The sequence below is a fragment of the Notechis scutatus genome, chromosome 2 (genome assembly GCF_049901735.1).
Source record: "Notechis scutatus isolate UNSWTSFEM ecotype Mainland chromosome 2, rNotScu1.2, whole genome shotgun sequence".
Lineage (NCBI taxonomy): Eukaryota > Metazoa > Chordata > Lepidosauria > Squamata > Elapidae > Notechis > Notechis scutatus.
Genome location: NC_142010.1, coordinates 26635542 through 26663160, shown reverse-complemented (window position 1 = coordinate 26663160; position 27619 = coordinate 26635542). Strand labels below are relative to the sequence as shown.

The window sequence follows — 27619 nt, the reverse complement described above, 5'->3', positions numbered from 1 at the left end:
CAGGATGGAGCCCTGAACCTCCCCAGGAAAAAGGAGAAGCTGGAAAAGACAGCAGAGGATCCCAAGGGAGACCCAGAAAAGGGGGAGTCACAGAATAAACGGAGGGACGGAGACAATTCCATCCTTCCTTCTGCTGTTCCTCTGCAGGGGAGACTCTTGGGGGGAAAGGAAGGGATCCCAGAGGGAGAGAAAAGTTGCCTAAATCTGCGGCTGCTAAGAGGGACTGAGAATCTCATGGCCTCAAAGAGGATCTGGTCGATCTACACCAAAGTTTTCAGGGATCCCTGTGACCATAAATCTTGGTCTATATCCAGAAATAGCACCATCACAAGGGCTGGTTCCCACTTTGGGCTAACCTGAAACAAACCATGGTTTAGTGCAATGTGAGAATGAAGCCTTGAAGGGCCACAAAGGAATATTTTCCTCAGCCACAGAAGCAAGTGGCCCAGTCTGATCTGGACACCCAAAGGGTTATTGACCTTTGAAAGGAGCTTGAAGTTTACAGGCTCTGCAAGGCCCTGGAGAAGATATTTCGTCTTCGAGTGACCAGATTCTTCGATTTAAGGAGAACACTGAATGTTTGAAAAAAAAAGAAACAAATGGAAATCCTGAAATGTTTCTACTTCTGCTTGGCCTTGAGAGAGAGAAAGGATGCCAGAAACTCTCAAATCTAAGCAGAAACTACCTGTAAGTACAGTTGAACTAAACTGACCAGCCCTTTCCCTCCCTTTCCACACCCAGGAATGACGGGTGAGGGATCCTTTCTCTATATATCTTCTGCTCAGCCTGAAAACTTCCCTTTGGAGGAAGAGGAAGATCCTCGTGAGCTGCAGTCCGATCCTTCCCTCGAGAGGAGATTCCCTGATCTCCCCATGGGAAAAATAGTTCTGGATTTCTGCCCAAGAAGAATCTCCTGCCATTCACAGGAAGGCCCTAAATATTTGGCTGCTGTTTTCAACTCCTGAGAACAAGCTCAGTCTTATTTCAGAAGCATCAAAAGCAAAGACAGAAATTGTCTTATTTCACTTGAAGATAAAATCTGTATTTTCTTATCTCAAATTTGGCACAGATTTGATTTGAATATTTCTGCAGGAAAAAGAAAGCACAGGGATCACATTGAAAAGGCAAGTTTCCTTTTTTTATATTTAGTGTAAGAACACTATTAATGCATCTCTTCAGGTCTATGCATAAAACAATTTCAGCCCATCTTTGAGCCTGGATGTTCAGGGCTTCCCTGAGGCCTGAAAAATAGTTCAAGGGTTCCTCCAGGGTCAAAAGGTTGAGGAAGGCTGCTTAAGAGGGGTTAAAACACAATTATATTTAGAACTGCCATGAAGAATATCAGAAATCACTGATATTTTCTTTATTTATTTTCTTTAATTGTTTTCTTTTCTTGTACTTTTTTATTTTTCTTTGATTTCTTTTTTTTATCTCCTTTACTTTAGGTTACCTTCCATTGGTTTTTGATTTTTGTTCAAAAAGCTTAGTACAAATTTTATAAAAAATTTAAAGGGCAAACTGGATATCAGGGATAATTAAAATAGTATTGAAAACACAGAGAGGCTAATGTCATAAACCTTGACATGAATCAAGGTTGCCTCCACATCTGGAATATTCTCTGCAGTTTCTGCTCAAAAGACCCCAGAAAAGGACCGGAGGGAGCTGGGGAAGGTCCAGAGGAGGCGACTCAGGTGATGGGAGGGTGGAAGGAGCCTCCCTTTGAGGGAAGGTTGGGACTTTTGGGGCTCTTTAGCCTGGAAAGGAGGCTCCCCTCCACTCTGGCTGCTCTCCTTCCTCCTTCCTCCACCAGGGGGAGCCCTCTGGGTGCAGCTCTGCTCCCCTGGAAGGCCAGCAGGGGGCCTGGAGGGATCTGGGGGGATCCTGGGGGGTCAGGGGCAGGACTGGAGGAGCTCTGGGGTCTCCCTGGAGGGAGGGGGGAGGAAAAGGGCGGGGCTGCCCCTCCTTGGGATGAAAGGAGGGGAAATGGCTGAGGTTTGTGGAGAAGATTTTCCTCAGCCTAAAGCAGCCTATCTTTACACCCAGATTTCCTTGCATCCCTTTCCTAAATAAGGTTCCTTGAAGGGGAATATAGTCCACCCCAAAAGATGGCAGAATGGGGGGAGGGGCTGCTGAAGAAAGAGTCTCCCCCTCCAGGGCAGCCCCACCAAGAGGGCAGGGCAGGAGTTCAGCCTGAGGGACCAAGGATGGGAAGCCATGATGGCTCTGAGAGACTCTTGCAGGGCCCCAAATGGAGGATCCTTTCTTTTCTCTCTTTCCCCCTCAAGATTGGGAGGATCCTGGCCCTGTGACCCCCCCTCCAAGAGCCCCCCACCCCATTTGGGCCTCCTGGCCTCTCCTTCCAACTGGAGGATGAGAAGAAGCTCCTGGCATTTGGGCCCCACTCCTCCCTCCAACAAGGGGGGGAAGGAAAGGGATCTAGTCTCCCCAGGTGGATCTCCACTCGATCCCTCATTTCTCTGGGGTGGAAACAGAGAGAAGGACGAGGACCTGCTTCCCCCAGGATCTCCTTAGGATCCACCTGCCTCTTTTTTGGGGGGGGGAGACTTGTGATTCCCTTCCTCCCCCACAGCAGGAAATCCACTAAGGACCTTCCATCTTCCATGGGGGGAGGGGAGATTTTGGTCCCTTTTTACCTCAGTTTATATTACTATTGTTCTGTATGATCCTTTAACATACTTGCAAGCGCCGCGCTGTGATTGGTCAGAACACACGGCAACCTGATTGGCTGAGCAAGCCGCACTGATTTGCCGCGCATGAATCCCCCGCGATTGGTGGAAACTAATCGCGGGAGATTCAAAGCGGTGCCATTGGCCGCCGCCGCAGCCAGAGAATAAAAGCCGCCGCTTTTCTTCTGTAGCCCGAGCCGATCTTGGGACTCTTAATAAAGAGCTGAACTAAGTCACTGGCTCCCGAGTCTTCTTCCCTGCGACGGACACAACACTGGCGACGAAGGTGGGATTCCGCAACTGATCCCCACCGAGCACGCAGTCCTGAGGGAACGAGACCGACGAGATGGCCAGCCTCACACCGCCCGCACCCTTTAACCAAGCTACTGAGGGCTGGGAATCGTACATTGATTGGTTCCTGATGTTCCTAGAGAGTAGCAACCTCAAGGGACTAAACGGGCAGAAAAAAGGGCTGTTTTCCTGACACACCTGCGGGCCCGCAGTGTTTAAGATGGCGAAAGCCCTTGCGAAACCCAAGGACGTGAAGGCGATGGACTGGGCTAACCTCGAACCTTTGCTCCGAGGCCACTATGCTCCCGCCGTGCCCACCCTCATCAGGCGGCACGATTTCTACCAGAGGGACCAGAAGTCGGGTGAGAGCATCAGCGACTTCGTGGCAGACCTACGGAATCTAGGGGGCATGTGCGGCTTCACGGACATGGACGAGGCGCTGCGAGACCGCGTCGTCCGCGGGCTCAAAGACCCGGTCCTACAAAGCCGGCTGATGGCAAAGGAGACATCTCCCTCGCCGACGCCCTTGCCGAAGCCACCGCTGCCGAGGCAACCCGGAAGTCGGCGGCTCAAATGCAGAGACAGGACAACGGGGACCGAGCCACGACCTCCGAGGCGAGCACGACAACCGAGACGCATCCAGAAGCAAGCCGCCGGGAAACCACCACCCACCATGGCGACCTCGACTCCGCCTCTGACACCACGGATGAAGAGGAGGACATCCATCGACTCCAAACAGAACGGGACTGGCGCGATCGACGGAGTCGTAAGTCGGGGCCCCAATGTGCCGGGTGCGGAGGCGACCACCCTCAATCGGAGTGCCGGTTCTTCAACGCGATCTGCCAGCACTGCGATAAGAGAGGCCACATCGCCCGAGTCTGCCGCCTCAAGAAAGCCTACAGCCCCCGACGACGAGACAACAGCGGCCGGAGACGAGACGGCACCCCCGCCAGGCCCAGAGACCGACAGGCCGAGAGTCGTTGGAACCGGGACGGACAGGGCCGACGGGACGGCGAGAACCGGAGGAGAGAGGAGACCCACCAAACAGTCATCATCGGCCATTCATCAAGCGCAGACGCCCGGAAGGTATACGTGGAAGTGGGCATCGAGGGCAAGCCATGCAAAATGGAGGTGGACTCCGGGTCCTACCTCTCCATGGTTGCATGGCAGGAAATCAAGCGCCTGGTGCCCAAAATCCACAAGAGGGGGCTGGAAAGCCAGAAGTTAATCCTTAAAGACTACCAAGGAAACTGCATCCCGGTAGTCGGAACAGGACACTTCAAAGTGACATTCAAAGGGCGCACAGCAAAGCTTCCCCTGACAATCGTGGACCGAGACCGCCCCAGCCTTTTGGGACTACAGTGGTTCGCGCCGCTCGGAATCGAAGTAACGGGCATCGACCACGTCGCAGAGGCAGACTGGGAAGAGCAACTCGCAAGGGACTTCCAGGAAGTGTTCGACGGCACCCTAGTCAAGTACCGAGGGCCCCCTATTTCCTTCAGTCTAGACCCCAGCATTCCCCCGATACGTTTAAAACCACGGCGGGTACCTTTCACACTCCGGCCTAAGATCGATGAGCAGATAGACAAGCTCATCAAACAGGGGGTCCTAGAGCCAACTGATCACGCCTGGTGGGAGACCCCGATAGTCACCCCAGTCAAGCCCGATGGGTCGGTGAGAATCTGTGGAGACTATAAGGCCAACCTTAACTGCGCCTTACAACAAAGCGCCTACCCCATCCCAGTAGTACAGCACCTCCTACACTCACTGGGGGGAGGCAAGGTTTTTGCGAAGCTCGACCTGGCACAAGCCTATCAACAGCTACCGGTCGACGCAGAAACTGCTGAGGCGCAGACCATAGTAACCCACCGGGGGGCCTTCCGCTGTAAGAGACTCCAGTTTGGAGTCAGCGTAGCCCCAGGAATTTTCCAGAGCCTCATGGAAAGACTCCTACAAGGAATCAAGGGGGTGGTGCCCTACTTCGATGACGTACTGGTGTCAGCAGCCAACCAAAGAGAACTGGAGGGTCGCCTGAGGGAGGTACTAACAAAATTCAAAGAGGCCGGGCTTAAAGTCAAAAAAGAAAAATGCCAGCTGCATACAGAGAGGGTCGAGTTCCTAGGATATCTCCTAGACTGGCACGGCATTCACCCAACCGGAAAAAAAATCAGAGCCATCAAAGAAGCCCCCAGACCAAGGAACAAAACAGAACTGCAGGCATTTCTTGGGCTGATTAATTTCTACAATGTTTTCCTACCCCAAAAGGCGACCGCGGCGGAACCGTTGCATAGGCTGCTTGATAAAACAGCCACCTGGACCTGGGGAAACGAGAGAAACTGCCTTCAACCAAACCAAGGACCTACTCACATCGGATGCCGTCCTCATCCAATACAACAGACCCTCCCGCTGACAGTCACGTGCGATGCATCACCGTTCGGGATCGGGCGATCCTCAGCCACACACTCCCAAACGGAAATGAAGCACCCATCGCCTTTTACTCAAGAACCTTGTTGAAGCCGGAAAGGAACTATAGCCAACTCGACAAGGAAGCCCTGGCAATCATCGCCGCCGTCAAAAGATTCCACGAGTACCTCTACGGCAGGACATTCACCATCATCACGGACCACAAGCCATTGCTGGGCATCCTGGCAGGGAACAAGGCCACCCGAACATTCTATCCCCAAGAATGACAAGGTGGTCTGAGTTCCTCACCGCCTACAGTTACCGGCTGACCCACCGACCCGGCAAAGCGATCACACACGCAGACGCCTTGAGCCGCACACCATTACCCGACCTGGACGCCGACCCAGCACCCACAACATCCACCTTGAGCATCGAGGCCATACCCAACCTCCCCTAACCACGTCAGACATTGCCCACGAAACCAATAAAGACAAAGCGTCTGGCGCGGGTATTACAATGGGCGGAGAAGGGCTGGCGGGAAAAGGACGTCGACGAGACATTCAGGACTTTTAAAAACAAACAATTGGAACTTTCCACGCAGAAGGGGGTGTGTATTATGGGGGATAGGGTGGTAATCCCAGAAAAATTACAAAAAAGATTCTTGGACTTGTTACATGAGGGGCACCCGGGAATTGTCAGGTCAAAAGCCTTGGCCAGAAGCTACGCTTGGTGGCCAGGGATGGACAAAGCAAATTGAAGCCTGGGTGGCTAGCTGCAAGCAATGCCAGGAATCCAGACCATGCCCACCCGCCGCCCCAATCCGGGAATGGGAAACCCCACGGGACCATGGTCCAGGATACACATAGATTTCGCCAGACCCACAAAGGACACACATTCCTCATAACGGTAGACGCTTACTCCAACTGGCTGGAGGTAAGCGACATGAAAACTACCACCACCGAGGCCGTCATCAGAGAACTCAACAGACTATTCTCAACCCACGGCCTCCCAGGCGTGGTCGTGTCAGATAACGGACCACAGTTCACCGCTCTGAATCCGAGAAATTCCTAGCGGGCAGGGGAATATGGCACGCCCTGACAGCGCCGGCTCATCCGGCGGCGAATGGTAGGGCGGAACGAATGGTCCAATTCACGAAAAAAACAATTCAAAAAATCGAGACTGGAAACATGCAGGGGTTCCGCTGTGGTTGCCTTTTGGGGTAGGAAAACATTGTAAAAATTCCAGAAAGAGAAGGAAACCTCCCAAGCACAAACCAAGAGGGGAGGGAGGTAAGTCCCAGAAATGCCTGCAGTTCAGTTTTATTTTGCAGTCTAGGGGCTTCTTTGATGGCCTTAATCTTTTTTTCCGTGGGGTGGATCCCGTCTTTGTCTAGGAGATACCCCAGGAACTCAACTTTCTCTGTGTAAAGCTGACATTTTTCTTTTTTCACCTTCAGCCCGGTGTCTTTGAATTTTTGTAAGACCTCACTTAACCGGCTCTCCAGTTGTTTTTCATTGGTGGCTGACACTAGCACATTGTCAAAATAGGGCACCACCCCTTTTATCCCCTGAAGAAGTCTTTCTATCAGGCTCTGGAATACCCCGGGTGCCACGCTGACTCCGAATTGGAGTCTTTTGCATAAAAATGCCCCCTGGCGGGTTACTATGGTTTGCACCTCTGCTGTCTCTGCGTCAACTGGCAGCTGCTGGTACGCCTGTGCCAGATCGAGTTTTGCGAAGACTTTGCCTCCCCCCCCCCCCCGTGAGTGCAAAAGGTGTTGTACCACTGGGACGGGGTAAGCACTTTGTTGCAGGGCATTATTGAGGGTGGCCTTGTAGTCACCACAGATCCTCACTGACCCATCCGACTTGATCGGGGTGACTATGGGGGTTTCCCACCAGGCATGGTCAATCGGCTCTAAGACCCCTTGCGTGATGAGCTTGTCTAACTGCTCATCGATTTTGGGTTTGAGCGCGAATGGCACCCTTCGTGGCTTAAGGCGGATTGCGGCAATGTTCGGGTTTAGATTGAAGGATATTGGGGACCCCTGGTACTTGCCTAGGTCGCCGTTGAACACCTCCTGGAAGTCCCTCACGAGCGTTGCTTCCCAGTCCGCCTTGGCGACATGGTTGATGCCTGTCACCTGGATTCCCAATGGCGTGAACCATTGCAGTCCCAGTAGGCTTGGGCGGTCTTTGTCCATGATGGTGAGCGGAAGCAACTCTGTGTGGCCCTTGAACGTTATTTTAAAATGTCCAATCCTGGCTACGGGGATGCGGTTGCCCTGGTAGTCCCTCAGGGTCAGCTTTTGGCTTTCTAGTTTGCGCCGGTGGATGGTAGGCACCAGGCGCTTCATGGTGCACCAGGAGACCATGGAGAGGTATGATCCCGAATCTACCTCCATTTTGCATGGTTGGATTTCGATGCCTACCTCCATGTGCACTTTCTGGGCGTCGCAGGTAGTCAAGTGTCCAATGACGACCATCTGGTGGGTCTCTTCTTTTCGCCTGGCCTCGCTGAACTGCTGGCTCCTCCCGTCCCAGCTCCACCGGCTCTCGGCGTATCAGTCTCGGTTCCTGGGGGGGCCGTCTCGTAGCCGGAGGCTGCTGCCTTGTCGCCAGGGGCTGCCGTCTTGTCGCCGGGGGCTGCCATCTCACCGCTGGGGGCTGGGGTTTCTCCTATTCCTGCACACCTTAGCGATGTGCCCCCTTTTGTCGCAATGCCGACAAATGGCGTCAAGGAATTGGCACTATGACCGGGGGTGATCGCCCCCACACCCGGCGCACTGGACCCCCGACTTACGATTCCGCCGCTCCCGCCGGTCTCATTCCGCTTGCAGGCGGTGGATCTCCTCCTCCTCATCCTCGGTGTCAGAGACGGAATCGAGGTCCCCATGGTGCCTGGTGGTGATCTTGGGGGTGGCTTCCGGGCGTATTTTGGAGGTTGGTGCCATCTCCCTGTTGCAGATCGGCTGGTTGCGTTCATCTGTCACATCCGAGCCACGGACTGTTTGGTGGCTTCCGCAGCCGTAGCTTCGGCGATGGCCTCGGTGACGGAGATGTCTGCCCTTGTCATCAGCCGGCTCTGGAGGATGGGGTCCCAGAGTCCCAGGACCACGCGGTCTTGCAAGGCCTCATCCATGTCAGTGAATCTGCACATGCCCCCAAGGTCTCTGAGTGTGGCCACGAAATCGCTGATGCTCTCGCCCTCTTTTTGATCCCTCAGGTAGAACTCATGCCGTCTGATGAGGGTGGGCACGGTGGGGGCGTAGTGGTTCCGTAGTAGGACGTCGAGGTTGCCCAGTCCATCTCTTTTACATCTGCGGGTTTGGCTAGGGCTTTTGCCATCTTGAACACTGTGGGCCTGCAGTGCGTCAGGAATACAGCCCTTTTCTTCTGTCCGCATCTTTTAAGTTGCTGCTCTCGGGGAACATTTGGAATCGGTCAATGTACGATTCCCAGTCCTCGGTTGCTTGATCGAAGGGTGCGGGTGGCGAGTTGCTGCCGGCCATCTCGTCGGTCATGCAAGTTCAGTGCCACATGCTCGGTTGGTCTCTTGTCTCATGATCCCACCTTCGTCGCCAGTGTTAGATCGGGTAGATCGGTCCCAATGAGAGACGTGAGACCAGTGTACTTCAAGCTCTTATTTTATTGTATAGTTCTGTACAGGACCTTGGAGCTGCAGCAGCCCTTCATATAGGGACCACTCGCGGCTTGCCGGCCAATGACAGGGCTTTGAATCTCCCGCGATCGGCTCGGCCAATCGCGGTTGATTCTTAGAAAGCCAATCACGGCCGTTCAGTAGACCAATCAGGAAGCGACCAATGTGGGTCAATCAGATTTCATCTTTTGGAGTGTATTAATATAGAACAGAGGCGAAGTTGCTTCTCACTGTAATTATCTTCCTTGAGACCTCTTCTGCTACTTCTCCAGTGATGTAAACATCAGACTGAAACAAAATGGAAGGAATCTTGCATTGGAAAAGTATAAAACCCACTACACTTGCTGAGTGTTTTACATAAGATTTAGAACAGGGTAGGGCTATGCTGTTGAATGTATCTTTGTCTCCTTTTCATGGAAAGCTCGTTTTGTCTCCTTTCCATGGGAAGCTCAGAAAAGCCACTGGCATTTCCATCTGCTGAAAGTACACTGAATTCTTCTAACTCTACTTGTTATTTGGAATTAGAGAGTTGGCTGATTGAACACAAGCAGGAATGGATCTCCTGCTTCTGTTTATGATACTGCTGCTTACGTTAACACAGAGAAACACTGGGAGGCTCAGCACCAAATGTCCCCTGACTTTGAAGCAGCAAGACAGAGGAAATCCATGGAACTATTACAGGCCAGGAGACCATGTCATTAGTATGGTTGAAACGGCAACAAACCTTCATTTGAGCCATTACAGTTCAATGGGGCTCATTATATTTCTTCTCCATAAGCCATTCAGTGCAATGGAGTTGCATTTCCTCCATTTGCATTTCTCTAATACTCTTCTTCCTTCTTTCTTACTTCACTTATCCCTAAATTGTAGCATACATGTAAGTTCTTGAATCATTCTGATTTATCCTCTTTTGCCTTATCTTGTATTAGACTAAAGTGGAAGGATAACACTGAACATTTGAACACTGGGCCCTGTCTAACAAAATGAAATTCAATGTAGAGAAAAGTAAAGTCCTACACTTAGGCAAGAAAAACCAAAAGCACACAGGTAGATTGGGTGAAACCAGGCTCAATAGCAGTAACTGTGAGAGGGAGTCTTAGTGGACAACCAGCTAAATATGAGCCAGCAGTGTGCAGCAGCAGCCAAAAAAGCCAGTGCAATCCTAAGTTGCATTAACAGAGGGATACAATTGAGATCAAGGGAGGTACTAATACAGCACTCTATAAAGCCTTAGTAAGACCACACCTAGAGTACTGCATCCAGTTTTGGTCACCACACTATAAAAAAGATGTTGAGACTCGAGAAAAAGTACGAAGAAGAGCAACCAGGATGATTAGGGGAGTGGAGACTAAAACATATGAACAGTTACAGGAACTGGGCCTGGCTAGTCTAGTGAAGAGAAGGACCAGGGGAGACAGGATAGCAGTCTTCCAATATTTGAGGGGCTGCCACAGAGAGGAAGAGGTCAAGCTATTTTCCAAGGCACCTGAAGGCCAAACAGGAATAATGGATGGAAACTGAACAAGAAGAGATTCAACCTGGAAATAAGGAGAAATTTTCTGACAGTGAGAACAATCAACCAATGGAACAGCTTTGCCTTTAGAAGTTGTGGGAGCATCATCACTTGAGACTTTCAAGAAGATATTGGACTGCCATTTGTCAGAAATGATGTAGGGTCTCCTGCTTGGGTAGGGGGTTGGACTAGATGACCTACAAGGTCCCTTCCAACTCTGTTAATCTGACAAGGTAGAAGAAACTCTAAAAGAACCTGAGAAAGGGAGACCTAAAAGTCCAGCTGACCTTTTCCTCCTTTTCCAGTCCTGAGTCCATTTCTTGAATACTCTTGTTCATTTCATGTAGCTATAGAAACTGCTGCAGTTGCCTCTGCCAGTCCATATTAAATTCTGCTACTTGTAGGAATAAAGATGTCTTCTTCATAGCATTGCTTTCCTCACTCTATTATTCATTAATGTTCTTGCTTTTATGTTGCTTCTACTTTAATGATTGAATTATTTTGAATCCTGGTTATTGGAAATGTGAGAATAACTGTTACTACAAATACTGATATATTTGCTACTATTAACCCTGATGGAGAGCTATTTCCATTCTATCGTATGTACACTGACAAAAAATAAATGATTATGATTTTCACTGCATTTTTACAAGATTAAGACTGAAATGTTGTTGATGACAACATAAATATATTTGTACAGTACTAGATATGTTAATCTGCCATACTCCCAATTCAAGTGGTCAACAAGAATATCCAGCTCCTGCAAAATCTCAAACTTGGGTACAATGTCCATGACAACTATTTGAGCACTCTACGCACTTCAGATGCCATACTGGACATTCTCTCTGCTGGAGAAGGCAACATTCCCAACTACAACTGTGGAAGGAAGGACAACCTTCTGGCTATTCTTGATGGAGTTTACAGGGAAGTCTCCATCCAGATGTCAATATTAGTAGGACCCTACAAAGTCCCACAGGTTTGTCTGTATGCTTCTCCATCTGGCAAAAGAAGTGGGGCTGGTGAACAATAGACCTAATCAGTTTTTTCTCAAACGCCAAAACAAATAATTCCTTCAACACTGTCCAACTACAGGTGAAACTCAAAAAATTAGAATATCATGCAAAAAGTTCATTTAATTCAGTAATGCAACTTAAAAGGTGAACCTAATATATGAGATAGACTCATTACATGCAAAGCAAGATAGTTCAAGCCGTATTTTGTCATAATTGAGATGATTATGGCTTACAGCTCATGAACACCCCAAATCCACAATCTCAGAAAATTAGAATATTGTGAAAAGGTTCAATATTCTTGGCTCAAAGTGTTCCACTCTAATCAGCTAATTAAGACATAACACACACAGAGGTTTCCTGAGCCTCTCAGTCTGATCAGACTGGTCTCTCAGTCTGGTTCAGTAGGAAGCGCAATCATGGGAAAGACTGTTGACCTGACAGTTGTGCAAAAAACCATCATTGACACCCTCCATAAGGAAGGAAAGCCTCAAAAGGTAATTATAAAATTAGTTGGATGTTCCCAAAGTGCTGTATCAAAACACATTAATAGAAAGTTATGTGGAAGGGAAAAGTGCGGAAGAAAAAGGTGCACAAGCAGCAGGGATGACTGCAGCCTGGAAAGGATTGTCAGGAAAAGGCCATTCAAAAGTGTTGGGGACTTTCACAAGGAGTGGACTGAGGCTGGAGTCAGTGCATCAAGAGCCATCACATACAGACGGATCCTGGATATGGGCTTCAAATGTCGTATTCTTCTTGTCAAGCCACTCCTGAACAACAAACAACATCAGAAGCGACTTACCTGGGCTAAAGAAAAAAAGAACTGGTCTGTTGCTCAGTGGTCCAAAGTTCTCTTTTCTGATGAGAGCAACTTTTGCATCTCATTTGGAAACCAAGGACCCAGAGTCTGGAGGAAGAATGGAGAGGCACACACTGCAAGATGCTTGAAGTCCAGTGTGAAGTTTCCACAGTCTGCATTGATTTGGGGAGCCATGTCATCTGCTGGTGTTGGTCCACTGTGCTTAAGTCCAGGGTCAATGCAGCCATCAACGCAGCAGGAGATTTTGGAGCACTTCATGCTTCCTTCCGCAGACAAGCTTTATGGGGATGCTGACTTCATTTTCCAGCAGGACTTGGCACCTGCCCATACTGCTAAAAGCACAAAAACCTGGTTCAATGACCATGGGATTACTGTGCTTGATTGGCCAGCAAACTCGCCTGATCTGAATCCCATAGAGAATCTATGGGGCATTGCCAAGAGAAAGATGAGAACATGAGACTGAACAATGCAGAAGAGCTGAAGGCTGCTATTGAAGCATCCTGGTCTTCCATAACACCTCAGCAGTGCCACAGGCTGATAGCTCCCATGCCACACTGCATTGAGGCAGTAATTGCTGCAAAAGGGGCCCAAACCAAGTACTGAGTACATATGCATGCTTATACTTTTCAGAGGTCTGATATTGTTCTATGTACAATCCTTGTTTTATTGATTGCATGTAATATAGCAACATCCACTGGCTGGCCATTTTGGATTCCTAAAAACCCTCCACTTATCTTGGGGGCAGTTTTGGTGGCCAAAAATGACAGCAGATGTAGAGGACTATGTTAAAAGTTGTGCCATTTGTGCCACTATGCAATTGAGACCAGGGAAGCCTCCCAGCCAAATCCTGTCATCCCTGGGAAGAGGTCGCCATGGACTTTATAGTGGAACTTCCTGAAAGTGGGGGGTGCGTACAGTGATTCAGACTGTAATTGATTTATTTTCTAAGCAAGTACATTTCACTGCTTCAATTTCCCCCAAAACCAGTTTCTGGGAGGGTGGGGCAAAAAATCAGGTTACAGTATCCATCACGCTATGGGGACTGCCACCATCATAGTGGCAGAATTGATAGCCCACTACTTATTTAATAAACTAAGATTCTTCCAAATATAAAGAATCTCAGTGTCTTACACAAATATGGAAGGATAAAAGGGAGAGCATCAGGCACAAAATATTAAATGTTCTATCCACTTTAAAAGTTTCTCCCTATTAACCAAATGGTACGATCCACAGTCTGATATTTTCCTGTTCTTAGTCAGTTCCCATCCAAAAAAATCAATATTTCTAGAAAACAACGGAAATAAAAATTTCACTGTCAAGTTCCAGTCAAGTTGGAAAAGAACTTTTTTGTAGAATTAAACAAATGTATATCTAAATTTATATGGCAGAGGAAAAAATCCAGAGTGAAATATAAACTATTACAGGATTCCAAGAAAAAAGGAGGATTTGGCCTTCCAGATTTTGAATTATATTATGATGCTCCTATAGTAAACTGGCTTAAGGATTGGGTTAAATTAGAAAATAGAAGGTTATTAGTATTAGAAGGTTTTGATCTCCAACTTGGCTGGCACGCCTTCATGTGGGATGGAAAATCTAAACAACATTCATATTTCCAAAGGCACCATGTAAGAAATGTGTTGTTCAATATCTGGGGAAAGATTAAAAAAAACCACTACCCAAAGGTTCCATTGTAGCTATCTACATTGGAAGCAGTCACATATCCAAATCTATTGGATTATGAAAATATTGTCAGGTATAAAGATTTACTATATGATACTGGAGAGCTTAAAAATAGGAACCAAATACAAATTCAAGGAAAGGAGATAGCATGGTGGCCCTTTGCACAAATACAAACCTATTATAAAAAAGATAGAGAACAATTTGGCTTTATTATGATCCCACAAGAATTAGATAAAATATGGCTAACTATGACAAGCCAGGAGACCATTTCATTGGCATAGTCACCACTGAAACAACATCATCACTGAAAACCTTGCCTTTCAACATGGCTCCTTCTAGTCAGTCTCGCTCATACGTTTTTCAATGTGATAGTTTCATTCCCTCCTTTTGCAGTTCTAGCACTCTTCTTTTTTATTTCACTTACTCCTTACAGATATTGCAGGACCTGTCTAATTTCTAGAATCATTCTGACATCCATGGCTTTCCTTTTTTGTCTTCTATTGTGGAAGAGATTCAAATCCAAACATGAGGCAAATAAAACTTGGAACAAGTTCTGATTATTTATCTATTCTCATTCAATACTTACTTCATCACTTGAATACTAAGTTTGGTTTAATGTAATGACTGAAAGGGTTGCAGATTCTTTAGCCCACCTCATTTTCATATTTATATAACCATTAATTGACACAATATTCAATGCCTGATCCTTAAAAGGATGAGTTCTTTTTGCAGTTGCATTTCTGTGTCACTTATAAAACGTCCTATTCATTTTATGGTAGTTCTACTTCAATGATTGAATGATTTTGAATACAGGTTAATAGGCAGATGAATATTAGAACTGGTAGAAATAATGGTATATTGTGATTCTTAACTATGGTGGAGGACAATCTCCATCCCATCTTCTCAATGCCCATAAAAAGTACCTGCTGATGGGTGCCTAATATTTATCCTTGGCTTTGGATCTATTTTGGCATAAGACAGTAGACTTGTGGAGACAAAGAGGATTAAAATGAACAAAATAATTGTGTTGTTTCTGTGGATGATGATGGTAATAACATGAAAAATTTTTTACAGTAGGACAAATTATTTTAAACAGCTAATCCTGATTTTTGCCATTCAAATGGTCAACTACAACCCCCAGTTTCTGTACAATCTCACCCTTGGCTACAACATCTATGACAACTATGACAACACCCTTGGCACTTCAGATGCTTTGCTGGACATGCTCTCTACTGGACAACCCAATGTTCCGAACTACAGCTGTGGAAGAAAGGAAAACCTTTTGACTCTTGTTGATGGAGCTAAGAGGGAAATCTCCATTCAGGTGGCAACATTAGTCGGGACCTACAAAGTCCCACAGGTGTGTGTGTGTGTTTTCTCTATGTGGTAAGGTAAGTGATAGAACCAACCATGCTTTGTTTATGGGATTTAAGAATTGCTTTCCAACTGCCATGGCTATGGACATATTCTCTTATGACACCATCCCCATTGCTTTGTGGGCTTCTGCTGCACACTTGTGAAGATGAGGAGGGGCTCTGTGAAGTGTATTCTGATTGCTAGTTGGTGTTCCTGGATGTTCTTTACCTGTCTTCTGCCTATTTGTCCTATGTAGTGTCTGTTGCAGTCCTTATACTCTATGCTGTACAGGATTCCTGGGTTTTTTTCCCCATTCTGGGGCTGCTGGATGTTTTCATTTACTTACAGTATGATATGTTGGAGGGTTTACATAATTTGTGTGCTACAATGATACCATGTAGTTGTAATAGTTTGTTGGTGGTTTCTGAGATGTTTTTTATGTATAGTAGTCTTATTTTTTCACAGCTTATGTTAGTTGTGCTATATTAGGTTGGTGGTTAGGCACTTTTTAATAAAATCGTGTGGATATATATTTTGTTGGAAAATGTTGTATAGATGATCTATTTCCTTTTTGTGATGTTCAGTGTTGCTGCAGTGTGCTGCTGTCAGGGCTTCAATAAATTCAGCCCCATTCAAATCATAAGTCTCTATTCGCATTTCTCAGAGTAAAAAAAAAAAAAGATTTATTAGAAGTGGCCATGTCGGTGTTAGCTGGGTGCAGCCAACACTAAAATACACCATTCATTTCACCCTTGACCCTGGTCTTCTCCCATCCCCTGGATGTATTTTCTCCAATGGGACACATCCATAGGCAAGAGTCATGAATCATGCTCTCCAATAATATTCTTGCATGCCGACAGCTTTGGGCTGCCAAGGCGATTATCTGAGGCATTTGAGGAATGTACTGCTTTCCCCCACTCCCTTTCTGCTGACAACTAAAAAGACCAAAGGAGTATTTTTAGTTGACATTTGTCTAAATAATGTCCAATGAAAGGAACCACTTCCACCCACACTGAGCAAGCACCCAGAATAAAAAAAATATGTGAGGAAACACCACTTCTTTCTAGCACTGATGAAGTTATCTAATTGGGTAATGAAATGTTTGCAAGAAAATAACTAAGCTCAGAAAGTACCAAGGAACTTGTACTTCAACACTGAGCTGTAACTATTCTTCTCCATTAATTCTGAGATTATTAATAAATACATCTCAAATGGATTGTCTTTGGAAATGACATCATAGCCATAGAGAGGTGTTTGATCATGAGCCAATAGAGTGAATCAACATCTTTTCTTCACGTTAACATTTGTATTGAGTTATAAGATAAAATAAGATACAAAATACAAAAGAAAATAGGAAAACAATGGGGAGGAAGGGAGGGAGGAAAAGTGAGGAAGGATAAGGAAAAGGAAAAAGAAGCATTGACTTTTGACTCTTCCTGTTTCAGTAAAATAAGACATTAACATCAAATCATGACTTTTTGTTTTTTCATAATAATATATACTAGCAATTTCTATAAGGATCTATCAGTCTGATTGGTAAAAACCAAAATCAAAGTTTTATTTTTTTTCCCACTTCAAGCACAAAGTTCAGAAGTGATCTCCATGTGGAAACAAAACTATTTATATTCTTTTATTTAATCAAAATAGTCAATTTTGTTATTTCAACCAACTCCATCAACTTCTGCAACCATTCGTCCACAGTAGGAATTGAAGTGTCCTTCCATTTTTGTGCATACAATACTCTTGCTGCTGTCAACATATATAGTAATAAAGTTCCAAATTTTTTCTCCAGGTCTTTTTCCATTAGGCCCAAAAATAAATTTCTGGTTTCATCTTTATCTTCTTATTCAAATTCTTCCCTCAGTTTTAATATTAACATCTTTTCTTATGATTTAGAACAAGGGTATAAAAATTTATTGCATAAGATTAAAAAGAAAATCCAAACTTTTCAGGTTCTCTATCCCAATGTATTACTGTCTATAATCCTAAATTTACTGAAATGTTCTTATGTAGAACTGGTATTTAGTACTTAAAATATATCATTACTAGAACAAATAAAATCATACCATCATAAAATTATCTTATAGGTAGATAAAAGGACTTCAGCTGTTGCCCTCAGAGCTGATTTCTGAATTTATGAACTTATTTCTTTTTCTAAAATCAGGAAATATATTTAGTAGTCTAAAATTAAAGCTATAGAAAGTGAGAGAATCTCAAAATCCTCTCTTTCAGAACAAACAAACTTTTAATTAAACACCTCTTGGTTTGTTCAATTGACAAACTATGTCAGGATAATTGGTCTCTCTGTCTTTTGCACAACTGGAGAATGAGCTAACAAGATACCTGCAGAAAAAAATCTGGATTTCAAATTAGTGGAAGATATGGCCATCCCAGAGGTAGGATTCTATCAGTTCAGAACGATTCAGTCAAATCCAGGGGTGGGATTCTACCGGTTCGCACCGGTTGTATAGAACTTGTTGTTAACGTCACCAGTAGTTCTAAGAACCAGTAAAACTGACCCCTGCCTGGCCCCGCACCTCTCCACCACTCCTATGGTCCAAACACCATTTTTTACTGTGCATGTGCAACATTTTTTGCGATGCGTGAAAATCTTTTCCTCATTATCCCCCACTTGCCCTTCTGTTTGCTGGCCCCAGCCCCTGCCCCTGTCCGCTGCTCCTACGCTAAAACAACTGAGTTTTTTTACTGCGCATGTGCGACATTTTTTCCATATGCACAAAAATCCTTGCTTCATCCTTGCCTGCCCCTTCACTGGCCCTGGCCCCGCCCATATCCACTGCTCCTACACTAGAAAACCCGATTTTTTTACTGCACATGCGTGAAAATCTTTGCCTCATTCTCCCCCCACCTGGCCCAGCCCTCCTTATAGTGCATGTGAGCTACCTACAAAAATGTACTCTCCCGGTGCCATCACTCACACCAGCGGCAGCAGCAGCAGCAACAGCAGCCGAGGCAGCCAGCCAGCCAGCCAGCTGTTGCTGCCTGCCTTCTGCTGCCCTGCTGAGTGAGTGAGGGCAAGACGCAAGCCCCAGTCACCACCGCCGCTAACCACACTTGCCTGGCCGGCCAGCCTCCCAGGCCCTGCCTTGCCCATACTGCCTCCCAGGCCTTCCTGCCTGCCTTGCCTTGACTGCCTCCCTCGGCGGCTGCCGTTAAAGAAAATGCAAGCCCCAGCTGTCATCACCGCTAGCTGTCCTCACCCACCTGGACTGCCTACCCTGGCCTCTGAAGACACGGATCGATAAGTACAACCTCCGACCTGGTCGCCTACCTGCCGCCATCAGTCCCAGTCAAGTGCTGGGAGCTCTGCAACTGTCTTCCGGAATGCCCTCTGCCACCAATAATAGAGCTCTGCAACTGCCTTCCGGAAAGCCCTCTGCAGCCAATAATAGAGCTCTGCAACTGCATTCTGGAATGCCCTCTTCAGCCAATAATAGAGCTCTGCAACTGCCTTCCAGAAAGCTCTCTGCAGCCAATAATAGAGCTCTGGAACTGACTTCTGGAAAGCCTTCTGCAGCCAAGAATAGAGCTCTGCAACTGCCTTCCAGAAAGCTCTCTACAGTCAATAATAGAGCTCTGCAACTGCCTTCTGGAATGCCCTCTGCAGCCAATAATAGAGCTCTGCAACTGCCTTCCGGAATGCCCTCTGCAGCCAATAATAGAGCTCTGCAAATCCCTTCCCGAAAGACCTCTGCAGCCAATAATTGTCAGGCTTCGCAAAATGATTCGCTCGACAGCATTGGAAGATTAAGAGCTTGAGGGAGACTAAACAAAAACAAACATTGCTACCAGATGACGTCTTCAAGCTGACTAGTTTAGATTCATGAGGGGGGAGTACAAAAACTTCACTACATACCCATAATTGGTAATGGAGCATAAACGATGAGGAACATCATACTAATAAATTCATAAAGAGAGCTTTTGGCAGGATGGATAAATAAATAAATAAATCTAGTAAACTAAAGTAAATCAAATAAAGCAAAGTAAAATAAGTAAATAAATCAAGAGAGAGCAACTGCTGGAACGGGAAGAGTAAGGGGTAGTTGGGAATTGTGGCTTAGTTAGTGTGGTGATGTAGACCATAGAATGATAGTGTAATAGGGACATGAGTGCAGGGCAGAGATAGACAGTGATTAGGTGGGTGGGGTGAAGGCATAAATTACACTGAAAGATGATTGATTTCAGTGCTAACCTTGTTCAATGTAACTGTGCTTGCCGGTTACTGTACTAGGAACAATTTAAAAAAAGAATACAAACCTATCCATTTGCAATTTCTTACCTAGAATTCACAGAACCAGGGCTAAGAATAATAGAGCTCTGCAACTGCCTTCGAGAATGCCCTGTACAGTCAATAATAGAGCTCTGCAACTGCCTTCTGGAAAGCTCTCTGCAGCCAATAATAGAGCTCTGCAACTGCCTTCTGGAATGCCCTCTACAGTCAATAATAGAGCTCTGCAAATGCCTTCCGGAAAGCCCTCTGCAGCCAAGAATAGAGCTCTGCAAATGCCTTCCAGAAAGCCCTCTACAGTCAATAATAGAGCTCTGCAACTGCCTTCCGGAAAGCCCTCTGCAGCCAAGAATAGAGCTCTGCAAATGCCTTCCGGAAAGCCCTCTACAGTCAATAATAGAGCTCTGCAACTGCCTTCCGGAATGCCCTCTAGAGTCAATAATAGAGCTCTGCAACTGCCTTCCAGAATGCCCTCTGCAGCCAATAATACAGCTCTGCAAATGCCTTCTGGAAAGCCCTCTTTAGTCAATAATAGAGCTCTTCAAATGCCTTCCGGAAAGCCCTCTGCAGCCAAAAAAAGAGCACTGCAAATGCCTTCCGGAATGCCCTCTGCAGCCAATAATAGAGCTTCTGATTTATTGAGAGCTGTATTCTTGGCTGCAGATGGCTTTCCAGAAGGCATCTGAAAGCAAAACGGAAGCTGGAGTGGTGCCTGCAAATGGTGGCAGAAGAAGCAGCTGCAGGAGAAGGCAAGGCAGGTGTCAGTGTGTGTGAGGCATGGTAAGTAGGGCAGTTCCATCCTCCATCCACACTCTAGTGTTTTTTTTTACCTGTGTGCCTCGCTCCACCCCCTGCACCCCAGGGTGGGTGGGGTCTTAATTATGGCTAATTTTGTGAATGGGTCTTAATTTGACTGCATGCACTCCAAAACCTGATAGGGCTTCTTTTCAAAGTGGGTCGTGTTTTTGGAGAAACAGGATAGCTTCAATACCTTCTATTGTTTCATTTCTGTTGGTGTGAATTAAGTCCAAAATGGCTGATCCCCTACTTCCCTTCTCTACTTTTTGGGAGACAAAGTTATCTGCTACATTTGTCAGGAACCTGTTTGATCTTCCACTTGGTGTAGAGTTTGTCTCCCAGTTGATATCAGCATAGTTACAGTCCTCCATTACTATTGTGATGTGCTTCCTACATACCTTAGTTAACTGACTAGCAAGAAGTTCATCTATTTCCTCTGTTTGGTTAGGTGGCCTATAGTATACACCTATGGCAATGTCATTATTGTCTCCTTTTATATTGACCCAAATACATTCAAGGCAGTTTTCATCATTGTTGTGCAATATTTCTGTAGAGATGTAGTTATTTTTTATATATAGTGCAACTCCACCTCCCCTTTTATACATTCTATGAGATTCCAGGAGGGCCTGAACATCTCTCTTCCTCTGTCTCATATCCAGCTACGTGCTGAGTTGCCTCTTTTCTCTCTCTCTCTCTCTCTCTACTAACACACCGAGAGAGGGGGGAGGGAGAGAGGGAAGGAAGGGAGGAGAAGGAGGGAGGGGGAGGGGGAAAGAGAGAGTCACAGACAGACAAGGACTATTTCATTGTAGTTTACACAACAGCTCTCCTTCGGTAGTCAATATCTTTCAATGGTTTCTCACTTTTGGTACATCAATGATGCTGGGGTGTGTATGTGTGCATTTTAGTACCATTATTGGGGAAGGAAATTGACTGTATTCCTGGCATCATTGATTTTTCATTCTCCCACCCAACTTCAGGTCAGCAAGGCAGTGGTTTTATTCAGATGTTCAATTAGAGGGAAAGTATAGGACCCTATGACATGATACACTGGAGATCCAAGTGGCTTCCATCTCATGGCGATTTGGAGGTCCTACAAGTCCCACTCTTCTCCCAGGAGTTGGGCAAGGGTGGCTAGAGGCCATGTACAACTACTGTACTGTTATACTGTGAACAAGATCTGCCAACTGTTATTCTTACTTGCTACATTTTTGTAATGTGTATTTGTTTTTTTTCTTTCTATGCTATGTAGTACCTAGATTTGAAAAGAACTAGAATGCTTCTAAATCAAATTAAATGCTTTTTTTAAGAAAAATTCCCACACAGTCCTAACACCCAGCTAAGTGATCTCTGGTGTCCCCTTCAACACACACATTGTAGAATTGAGAAGAGCTTGAGGCCAGCCTTCAGAGCCAGCTATCAAATCAAGATCTGTTTTCTATCAGGTGAGTGGGATGGGGAAGAGGCTTGCCATCCTTCACCCCAAACCCCCCTCCACTGTTTCAAGGCATCTTCCTCTTCCCCTCAGCTTGCCCCAGAGAGAAGAAAGGGAGGGATGGAGCAGCCCTGAAGTTTGAGGTTTCACTGAGGAAAAACTCAGTTGTGGGTTTCTCCTCTATCTTTACCCTGTCTGAATGTAAGGTTATTACCCCATTAGGCAATCCAAGCCATGATTCAACATGAATTGGACCTAATCCTGCTCATCCCAGCATCACAGCCTGCTGGAACCAGGAGAAAGACTATCTACCTGTGGGTTTTGTGAAAGGGATGTTTTGTGGGGGGGAATTAAAAAAATCAAAACCCTTGAATTGAATGCTGAGGTTTATTCGATTCTCAAACTACAGAACTAGCAGAAGGAAACTTACAGAACAAGAGAAAAGGGAAAGATGATGAGGTGTCAAAGACAGTAAGGAGGAGGGGGATTATGGACCATCTGGTGGTAAAAGCCGCAAGCATAAATTTTCAAGGATGGTCCACGATGGATGAGAGCAAAACTCAAGGAATTTAGCCACTTATAGAACTAGTAGTTGCACATGTCCTCTGCACAACATGTAACGGTCTCATAAGACTCTGCAGTAGCACAAGTAGCAGCACATTCCCTGGTGGGCTTCAAAGGTGTGAAGGAAACACAAAGCAGAATGCTTATTAAAAAAATACCAAAGAACAGATCTGTGTCTGTTCCTGAATAAAATGTTAACCTCACTTTTAACACATTCACATTTAACACATGGATTATCACCCAGTAGGAAGGCAGACCTCCTTCTTCCTCTACTTAATACTCAGGAGTAAATGAATAAAGAAGAGATTTCTGGGAAAGTCCCGTGTTTTTATATGACTCAGGGGCAATATTTAATGGCTTCATCCAATTTCCCTCAATTCCAGAACAAACCCGCAGCTCTCCCAGCATTTCCCTTCCCTTTTCTCTAAAGAAGGTTTCCCCCTCCAGTCTGGGCTGTTGCTGAGAAAGATGGGGTTCCCCAGTCCAACCCCCCCTTTCCTTGCATTCCTTAGACTGTCCAGCAACAGGCCTTGACCTCAGGGGAACCCAGGCAGGGCACAGACAGGTCCTACGTGACCTCCAACTCTCACGTGCATTTGGGAGTTCTAGTCTGGGTTCCAGAAGAAAAGCTATGAGAGAAGATAAGAACTGTGCTTACCAAACATAACAGTATTATTCCACCTTTTAACACATTGATTCTCCCCATCTGGACAAGTCTGAAAGGTATTTCAAAACAGTGGGGCACAAATGCAACATTTCAGGGTGTATTCTGGATGAAAGATATAAAATATAGAAATATTACTTTGTTATTAATTTTTTTCATCTTGTAATCTTATTACATGTTAGAATACAACAGAACAGAATAGAATAGAAAAAATAACAGAGTTGGAAGGAACCTTGAAGGTCTTCTAGTCCAGATGATAGATCTTAGATGATAGATCTTTTCATACTAAGGTTAGCTGTGAAAAATTTCCTAGAAAGATCAAATGGTCTAGAAATAGGAAACCTGAGTTCCAGTCCCACCTTAGGCATGGAAGCCATCTGGGTGACTCTGGTCCAATCACCAGGAGACAGTCAGTTCTAGTCCCACTTTGGCCATGAAAGACAGCGGGGGACTCTGGGCCAATCACCAGGAGACTGTTAGTTCCAGTCCCACTTTAGGCATAAAAGACAATTTAGCAACTTTGGATTATTTCCCCCTTCTCTGCCCATCCTACATCACAGGATTGTTGCTGAGCAGAAAATAGGAGGAAGGAATATTAGGTTTCTTTGCTCCTTTGGGTCATCACAAAACTAAATAGCTATAGCAGACTTTTATATCACTCCACAGTGCTTCGCAGCCCTCTCTTTCTTATATTACTCAAATTGTATTTTGTAGTTGTTTTTTAATTGTAAAGAGTTCTGGCTATGGGGTCATTTAAATGTTTTCATAAATAAATAAAGAGGTAAATAAACTTAATTTTTCTGTGCTTCTAACAGCATTTCACAACTTAAGATATCTTCATGCACATCCCCAAATGTATTATGCTAATTCATCTGCTTCCTTGGGATTTGCAACATTTATGTGTAACAAAACATGCCATTCTACTTCCTGTCAGACAAATCTTCTTTCTTGTGATCTACTGATTTTCAGTTCTGTTGCCTCATGCAGTGTTTCAATGATGGGGTTTAAATGAAAATAAAGGGAGAGACAGAATGAGTTTGTGGATCCAGAATCAGTGATGTCCTGCTTGAAGGACAGAGTGTGCATGATAGATTTAACATTTTAAAAAATAAAATTAAAAATATCCAGCAGAATAAAGATACGGTCTGGAATACAAACATTAGTTGTATTGCAACTGGGAACATTTTTTTTTAATGAGGAAGCAAATGAGTTGCCGAAGTTCCTCTATTAAGTTCTATTAAAGCATTTGCTCAACGTTTTTTTCATGCAATTCTGAGCCAATACATGTGAATTGAATCAGTCCACTTGAGACATCAAAATATACACAGGAAGAAGGCAGTTGGTAGATCGTATTTGAGTCAGAGCAAACAGGGAGGGAAGCAGAAATTTAAATAACAATTTGAGGCCCAACAGTTGACAGACTTCGACCAAGGTTGGGTCAAGTGTGACAAATTCAAACTTTTAGTTCTGGCTTATTGTTAGACCTGAGCCAACCTTGGTCTCTTAGGAAAGGACCACTCTCCACTCCATCTGTTATGAAAAGGTTTCCTTTACTAAAAGCCAAGTGGTGACACTACTGCGAAGTGAGAACTAAAAGTTTGAGCATGAAAATCCTTCAGTTAACTTCCCCTTTCCCAAGCCACCCCTCTTGTTATCTCTCCATTGTCCAGTCACATTTAGACCGGCACAGTTGATGCCTCTTCCTGAAGTGATAGAAGATTGCAGAACTTGTGTGCAAAGTACCAAATTAAAGAAAAGCTCTCTGCAAAGTCCACCTTTTTCTTGTTTTTGTCTTGGAAAGTTTCTCAGAACTGAACTCAGTCACCATCAAACAAATCTGTTCCTCTGGATTTCCTCCTGTGATTCTAGGAATCTTTTAGTTGAGATTTTGCCAGTAAGAGGAATTTGTCCTAAGGTAGAAAGATCCTCACTGAGAGAGCCAAAGAAGCTACAAATATTGGAAGAGGGTTTTCTTGAACCCCAGGTAGGGTAAGAGTTCACCCCAAAGTTCAAAATTGGTCAATATGAGCATAATGTAAGCAGAATAAAGTAACTTGTATATGATAAACATATTTTGTTGTTCCTGTTGTTGTAGAGTAAGAACCCTGAATTTCATAAGTGTATTTTTCTCATAATAAATCAGGTCTCCAGTTCAGTCTTGTGCTTGTATATTTTTTGATCAAACAGGAGAGGCATGGAGAACATAATGACCTGGACAACTGGAAATGCTCCCAGAATTATTGTGGAAGCTCTTTATCACCATCAATCTTAAGGAGAAGGTAATCATAAAATCCCAGATAACTAATGTCTCAGGGATCATAGCACTAGTTCTTACTCATTAAAAGTGTGAATAGGCAGCAGATGCTTTCTCTGAGACCTCCAGGAGAAGGATTTTGGACTGACCACTAATAACACCCCAAGTAGAACAAGTCATGGTCTGGGAAATTTTGTTAAGAGATAACTCTCTTTCTCTGCAGTGGGACAACCCATTATCAGAGAAAGGGAAAAGATGTTCTCCCAAAGAGATTAGATCCTTTACCCATGGTTGCCATGGCTATTGAGCTTGTGTATGTCCATCAAGGCTATCTTCCTTACTCTCTACAACCATCTCTCCAGAAATGTTCAATTGACTCCAGTAGCATCTTTTGAGCACCAGATGAAATTTCTTTTTAATTTCCTAGGATTTTAAATTTGCTTTTAATAGCATTTTAATTCAGATTCTTTCAGTTGTCCAATAAACTTCCTGGTGGCTACCTAGATTATATGTTGCATTTATTTTTGTCAAGCACCAGGATCATCAGGAGATTCAGGCAGTTCAAATAAGTATAAAGATTTAGTGCAAGCTAAAGCACTTTACAAGACTCTGGCTTACTAACGGTCTAGGGAAATGAGCAGAAGATAAGAGAGGCATTCAAAGTGGGAAGAACTTCGATCTCTTGTGGGCATTGTTTCTGGCTTTACTCAAATTGTATTTTTAATTGTTTTTTTTAATTGTAAATAGCTAAATGGCTATGGGGCCATTGAAACGTCTTCATAAATAAAGAAATAGGTAGATGAACTAATTTTTCAGTGCTTCTAACAGGTTTTCACATCTTAAGATATCTTCATGCACATCCCCAAATGAATCATGCTAGTTCATCTACTTCCTTGGGATTTGTAACATTTACGTGTAACACAGCATGCCATTCTACTTTCTGTCAGATAAATCATCTATCTTGTGATCTACTGATTTTCAGTTCCAGGCAGCTCATTTCCTCATGCAATCTTTCAGTGATGAGGCTTAAATGAAAATAATGGGAGAGACAAAATGAGTTTATGGATGATGTCTGGATGATTTATCAGTGATGTCCTGGTTGAAGGACAGAGTGTGCATGATGGATTAAACATTAAAAAAATCAAGCAGAATAAATGATATGGCCTGGAATACAAACATTAGTTGTATTGCAACTGTAAACAATTTTTTTAACAAGGAAGCAAATGACCGAATGCCACATCCCTGATCACGGCTTATTCCTGGAGGCATGTTAATAAGGACAATATGAACAGTACAGTAATTTTGCAAGGTGTGCAATGTTTGCCTTGCATAAGCAAAGAAGGGTACACATCTCTCTTAAGCTCCATAGTATTTGGAAGTACACCAAGATCAGTCAACCGGAAGCATCAAACTAAGCATAGCAAGAAGACAAGGGGAGAAACAGTGAGGTGAGGGATATAATGGAATTTTAGTTGGTGGAGAGATCGTACAACTCTGTGCAACTCATCCTCATTTTGGCACAACAATAACTGTCAAAAATTGCTGTCTAAGAACTGCAGAGTTTGCCTTCAATCAGTTGCCAAAGTTCCATTGTTAACTGGATGTTAAATTTGCATCTGGTTCGCCAGGCCAGTATTTGAACCGATGGGCTGGCCCCACCCAACCTGTCCCACCTCTCCCATGAGTCTCCACGTGGCCCGTTTTTGATGCAGGTAAGTGCAGAGTCTGCATGGAGGCTCTAGGAGGGGGAAAAATGGGCCTTCCGGAAGTCCTGGAAGTCTGGAAACAGGCCTGTTTCCGGCTTCCAGAGGGCCTCCAGAGCCCAGGGGAGGCCACTTTTGCCCTCCCAGAGGCCTGAGGGAGGCCTCCGGACTCTTGAGGCAGCAAAAAACCGCTCTCCCAGAAGTTCTTGTAGGCCATGCCCACCATGGCCATGCTCACCCAGCAGCTGTGCAGCGAACCGGTTGCTGGGATTTTTGAATCCCACCCCTGGGCCATCCTCATTAAGGTTGGCACATTGAAATTGATGAGCCACTACAAATGGACCTTCCAAATTGCCAAGAATTTGGTGCAAAAGTATGTTAGCATGGTATTTACTCAAACAAGATGCAATGGTTAGTTCGAGGAGATTTAACCAATCTGTCAGTTACATTTGCATTGCTCCAAAGATAGAAGAAGTAACATTCTTCTCCATTCTTCAATTGTAAAAAGGAAGAGAGATAATAAATATCTTGA

The 27619-nt window shown here is 45.0% G+C and overlaps 2 protein-coding genes across 8 annotated transcripts in view; one reads left to right on the top strand and one right to left on the bottom strand.

Moving 5' to 3' along the window:
- Positions 1-27619, top strand: part of LOC113428608 (major histocompatibility complex class I-related protein 1-like) — a 684789-nt gene that overhangs the window by 262956 nt on the left and 394214 nt on the right. The gene's annotated exons all lie outside the window — the stretch shown is intronic.
- Positions 1-27619, bottom strand: part of LOC113428674 (class I histocompatibility antigen, F10 alpha chain-like) — a 156967-nt gene that overhangs the window by 25502 nt on the left and 103846 nt on the right. The window lies entirely within an intron of this gene.